Here is a 6,374-nt window from a genome sequence, read left to right on the forward strand (position 1 = left end):
TAATAATAATAATCCTTACAATTTCAACAGGGCCTCACCTGTCAGTGCTCGGGCTAATAATTCCAGGCACATTTACCTTAACAGTTAAACTCTAATGGTTAAATAAGAACTGGTTTGAATGTGAATTTACTGTTGGTCTGCTTCTGTTCAGAGCAGCTCGGGATCTCTGTTAATCAACACAACATGGAGAGCACATTTACATTGAATGAGATTATTAATAAAGTCAGAAATATGAAATGATGATAGAAATACAGATTGAGTGTTTCTGAACTCCCTTTTATTCTTTACTCACTTTGTTGAATCGTTTCACTCACAGTGAAGCAGCTAATTACTGATATTACAGATTTGAAACCATAACACAGTTAGTGTAAATTGAGCCTTGTCGTTAATAGGGTTTTGCAACCATTTTGGTTTGTGTCAAAGTAATATTTATGTACAAGAATGAATTTGTTACATTGTACATTTTTTTAATTGATTATTTTCTAGATTAGTGAATTATTTATTCTCTCTGCATCATGTCAAACTAATACTGATAAAAACAACATGAATAGATTCACGTTATAATCTACCAAACCTTCAGATGCCTTGTTCTGTTTCCTGTCAGATTTAAGAAGCTGAATCCAGCAAATGAGGTAATTTCTGTGATAATCGGTCATTAGCTGATCAGATGAAAGGATGTGGCAGGAGGAGGAGGAGGAGGAGGAGGAGGAGGGGGAGGAGGAAGAGGAGGAGGAGGAAGAGGAAGAGGAGGAGAAGGAGGAGGAGGAGGAGGAGACACTCTGGCTTCAGTAACTGGGCTGTAATTAATCTGCTGGTGTGAAATGATTTATCTCAGGGTTCGAATTATCTTTTTGTCTCTAAGGGGGTCTCTATCTCATAAAAAAGTTGGCGCACCGCGCACAAAGCCTACCAAGGCTATACAATTAAATAGCCTAGGCGCGAGCAGCGCTTTTGCGCACGGTAGTCATAGGCTGTATATAACTTGACGCACGCACACAACAGAGACATTTTTGTACAGGAATTGATTTATTTTAATTAACTTCAATGTATTATTGATTGTAATAGTCCATATATATTTAATTTCATTACTGCCAAATCGGAGAGGAAACCCATATTTTCGGATCCTAAATCTTCTACTATTTTTAGTTTATTTCGCTGTTAACCCGAAACTTGTCAGGGACGAATATTAATTCGGTTCCGGTGGCCTTTTTTTCAGTGGCATAACTGACAGTGATGTTTCTTTTAAATGTAGATGTATTTATCTCAAAAGCATGTCAAGCTAAAAGCACACGACTTCTTCTTCTGACTTTATGACCTGTCAAATTGTTACTATGCTACTATGTCTACTATGCGATTTGCTCCAGTCTAGTGGTGTGGGGGTGAAGTGCAGTCATGCTGGGTTCATGGGCGTCAGGTAGGCTACGGTCTGGCTATGTCCCGTGGTATGGTATACTATTCTAATTTAACGTCTTAATGGTAAGAGACCACACAGGGATGGATAATGAGCTTTATTTAACATTAAATTACAATGTCACATATGGCAGACACCTTCAGATCTGGGCTGCAAATAACGACTATTCTGATAGTCGATTAGTCACGATTATTATTGTCATTATGAATGACACAAATTCTCAATTGCTCTTATTTAGCAAACAGCTTTTAAATTTTGCTTGAGGTTGTTCGAGGCATGTGATGACTGAAAATAAAGACAATAAAAGGTCAATACTTCATTAATAAAAAATGTCTTTTAATAAACTTTGCTGCATATAAGGGTACTGTTGACACAAAAGAAAAGAAAAGAAAAATCAAGCTTTTTTCAATTTAAAACCAAGGACAGGTAAAGTGCTAATAAAAAAATATTAATTTAAAATCAAGAATCCATTTTTCCTGTTAACAAAAATGACAGGGAAAATAACAGCAATATAAACATCCACAAACCAAACTACAGTCTTCTTCGGACTAAATAGTTGTGATGAAAAAAAAGACGTTTGTCAGGCAATAGGATAACATAACGCTTTTAAACTCGTTAAAAAAATGTTTTAAACCATATTTTTGTAATGGATTCTAGAATACTGCGCACAGGTTTACACAGGTATATACGTTCATATACTATAACATCTTACTGAGGCGAGTCCGCATCGTCTCCGTTACGATCTCAAACTGCTGCCCTGGAGAGCAGGTCCGCTGCACAGATATTGCAGGTAGTTTTTTTCGGGCCATGTTAAGAGTGAAGTTCTCCTGATCTTTTGACTTCCTGGTGCGCTGGAACGGACGCACCCATTGGTCCATGTTCTGTCGCTATTGCACATGCACGGCTTTCAGAGAGAGGAAGGAAGCGAGATGGCTCACTCCTCAGCTAATTCAATCAGCACCTCCGGTAAAACGACTTTTAGTTCAGCTGCACGGCACGAGAAACTATGACGTAACCAACGATTCATCGACGAGTAAATTCGACTATTTTTGTCATCGATTTTTGTAGACGACGTTGACTAATCGTTGCACCCCTACTTCAGATATGAGAGACCCCCTCAGATTTTTGACTTTGTTGCTTTCATGGGAGCTAGTCCTCACTCTATGGGAGCTCAGCCCCCTCTGGCTCCCACGTAATTCGAACACTGATTTATCTGAATTATCTCCTCGTGGGTGAACTCCATTCATGTCGACGAGTTTCAGTCACTGAAGGATAAGGAAACAAAACACGTTTAATAGAAAATTCTCCTTCCATGAATTCATGTAGCCCGTCGTGAGCAGAATCGCTCCAGGAATCAAACTACCGACCCTGAAAGTGTCAGAGAACCAACAGAGCTGATTTCAGACCTGCACTGAAGTCCGGAGATTCACGTCTGAGTGGTTTTTGGTTTGTAATTCGTGACTTCACCACTAGATGTCACTAATTATCTTGCATGACATCTTAAGGTTTCGTAGACAAGTGGACTTTTTACGTTGACATGTTCGATACCTGAACATGTGAACGACTCCTTCACGCTGAACCTTTCATAGCAATGATTATAACGGAGACGCAGGTTTTGGCTCCGCCTCTTCACACTGAAGATCAATGTCCCAGATGAGAAACACAAAGTGCAGATAATGTCCAGGCCCGATGTTCTGGACATCGTCCGGAGTTCCTGTCTGGAAACAGCGGAGGTGAGGAGCGATGGGGGGGGCTGAGGAAACAGATTCACTTTGTCTCCGGGCGAATCGAGCTCGAGCGGTGACGGAGATAAGGAGGCGGAGTCACAGCAGAACAGGAGCTGACAGAAGGAGCTATATTTAGCTCGGCTCTCTCTCTCCAGCAGCTGTGGAGAGGAAGTGAGGCGACTGAGTTCTGATCGAGAGGCTCGGAAGTTCATGAATGAAGGAGGTGAAGCTCAGATCCACAAGAAAACACGTTCTCTAGAAAAACTATCAAAGATGGCAGATTTACTTAAAGTGTTGTAAGTGTTTTTAGTCTTTGTCATTTTGCCGCTGCTCTGTTCATCACTTTAATAACTCGTGATCGTCACCTTTAAATGACGTCATTTCATTCAGTGTTTAAACTTTATCACCAAAATACTCGTCTTCATCAACATCTCGTCCGAGGAGGAAGAGAAACCATGAGGACGATGTTAGTAAACTCAGGTTAATGGAGGAGCAGACACAAGTGATGGTAGAAGATGTGAGGAGACATGATGTTCATCTTGTTGTGATCATCGTCCTCGATCAGCTGACGCCATCAGGATCAGGATTTCCAGATCAAGAATATAATTTATAATCAATTCAAGATGATAAATAATCAATAGATGAATCCTCAGTTAGGATCAGTGTTCAGCTGCAGGCCTGCTGTGCCGTCGGGCGTCTTCATCTTGTTCTTTACATTTGTCTCCTGTAGGACGACGTCTGAAATCCGTCCCCGTCATGTGCAATTTCCCAGCATGCATTGCAGCCGGCCCTGAAAGCTTCCGCGTCTCACCCAGCGATCGTGTGAAGTGTGAAGCCGAGCGAGATGATCCCATCAGCGGCGTCCGCTAACCTGATTGTGCTGCGTTTGATTGGATTGGAGCCTGGACGGATCATTGTGGACAGGATGAGAGACGTCCGAGCCGATAACAGGGGAGGCTGTGATCTCCCTCCGCCCCCCCCCCCCTTCCTCTCTATCTCCATCTCTCTTCCTCTCCATCCAGATCTGTCTCTGCTCCCTCGCTCCTGAAAGCTTCCTGCGTCTCTTTAAGATTCGAGTCGATGAGACTGCTCTGATGATTTCTCCTCTGACTTTCCCCCTGTGGAGCTTTGAGGCTCATAGTCGCCGTGGTGATGCTGGCGTCTTGGCGTCTTGTTGTGGCTCTTGGTCGTGAACCTCAGAGTTCCTGCTGCTCATTTCAATGTGAACCCAAAGTGAAACCTTCTGGATCAAAAGAGTATTTCAGATTCTGAGAGAGTTACAACAGCACAACGGAGAGGGAGAGTTCTCTGAACGCTGTGGGTTTAGTTTGGGCTTCACTTTGTGTTACGGTTCATAAACTAAACTACTACACAATGTGTGTGTCCCTGTGTGTTCAGCACCAGCTGTGACTTCCTGTGATGGGCGGAGAGCAGAGCGGCGAGGAGGAGACCGAGGAGAGAGAAGACGAGGATGAAAAACATCACGAGTCCGTCGACGCCTCTGGAGGTTGGTCCTCACATCAGAGAGTAACTAAGTACTTTTACTCAGTTCTCTCCGTTACTCACCAGCACATTTCAGAGGGAAGTAGTTTTTACTCCACTTCTACGTTTCATCTCAAGACTTAACAAAAAAAATATACAGAACGACAGGACAGTAAAAATATAATAGATAAAGATGCTTTCAGAAATGCACTGAAATCCTGACATGTTCCTCCCATGTTCCTCACGTGTTCTGTGTGTGAGAACAAATGTCTGAGTCAGTGTCTCTGGATGTTCTGGATCTTCTCCTCCTGGTAACATGTGTGTAACATGTCAGAGTCCATGTGAGGAAGCAGCAGGACGATGTGTGGAAGCTTCCCAGTGAGGGAGTGGACGTGTGGACGAGGTTTCTAACATGAAATAAATATAATTTATAATAAATATCTCAGGATGAAGAAGAGGAGCCGTACACGTAGGAGATGAAGACGTCACAGGAATGGACCCGATGTTTTCCTGTTGTTGTTAACGAGTCGGACCCAAACATGTTGAGTAGTAGAAAGAATACGATCGCACACAAGTGAGAAACGTCGGAGGATCTCAGAAACATCTCAGAAATGAAAACACATTAATGTAGCATAGCTTTGTTTCTGGTTTCTAATCCCACTTTGGTTATTTCTAATATTTTCTCTCCCAGTCCTCATATTAAAACTCCAAAACAACATTTCATTCATTCGTCCGGTTCCAATGGAAAGTTTCAACATAAAATCACAAGATAATTCAATAATCAATAATTAAAGTGAAGCTTTAACTCTCACTGCTGATGTTTTGTACTATTTGAACTAAATATCGAATATAAACCAGCATCAATCAGGTTCATTATGAACCGATGACACATCTCATCTTCACTTTGAATTAAACTCAGATCAGAAACTCGGTTCCACAGATTAAAATGTTTCTTACTCTTTGTCCTCGCTGGACGGCCTTTAGGAAAAGGGGGCGTGTTCCTACTGCAGTCCACTTTAGATGATGTGGAGCTCTGTGATTGGCTTATAGGCTGTAAGCTGGACCTTTACTTGTAATGTATTTCTACATTACTGGTACTTTTACTTCAGTAAAGATCTGAGTGATCTGTGTACTCCTCCCACTGCAGCTCATATTCACTGATGTCAGATTATTGAACTGTCTGATGAACGCTGTGTTTCGATAACGCTGCATTCTTCCACAGGAGAGCTGCCCCAGTGCATGATGGGAAACAGGAAGGTGGACGACATGTGTTTCATGATCTCCTGCACTAACTGGTACTGACCTGGTTCTGGTGCAGCAGCTCCACCTCTGAAGAACGAGTCCCTTACACAAGCTGTGTTATGTTATTCTTGAAATAAAGTCCTGCAGCGTTAATGACGAGTTAACGGCTCCAGGTCCGAACACCTGATGAAACAGATGAATCCACTTTTCTATTGTTTCTTTATCTGAAAACAAAGGTGTAACAGATGTGAGCTCTGCCACATGAACGAGTGATTCTTCAGTAAAACTACTGGGACCAAAGAAGAGAGTATAAAATCAAATATTCTATAAACAGCTCTGAACAGATAAAACCACGTCCGTGTGTTTGTGTTTCCAGTTCCTGATTCATCCACTTTTCTTTTTACCTGCATCTTTATGTCAAAAACAGGATTTTGGAAAGTGAAGAAAACCTGATGATAATTTCCCTGAGGATATTAAATGAAACAACACAAAACCCTTTTGTTATTTACTTA

At 41.8% G+C, this 6,374-nt stretch overlaps 1 long non-coding RNA gene across 1 annotated transcript; it reads left to right on the forward strand.

The window, feature by feature from the left end:
* The first annotated feature begins 600 nt into the window (after nt 1-600).
* On the forward strand, nt 601-6,058 carry LOC133000563 (uncharacterized). The gene is made up of 3 exons (XR_009678207.1): nt 601-632; nt 4,537-4,645; nt 5,843-6,058. It is a non-coding gene; the product is annotated as an uncharacterized LOC133000563 (long non-coding RNA).
* Nucleotides 6,059-6,374: the final 316 nt, after the last annotated feature.

This window comes from Limanda limanda, chromosome 4 (assembly GCF_963576545.1).
Source record: "Limanda limanda chromosome 4, fLimLim1.1, whole genome shotgun sequence".
In the NCBI taxonomy this organism is placed as follows: Eukaryota; Metazoa; Chordata; class Actinopteri; order Pleuronectiformes; family Pleuronectidae; genus Limanda; species Limanda limanda.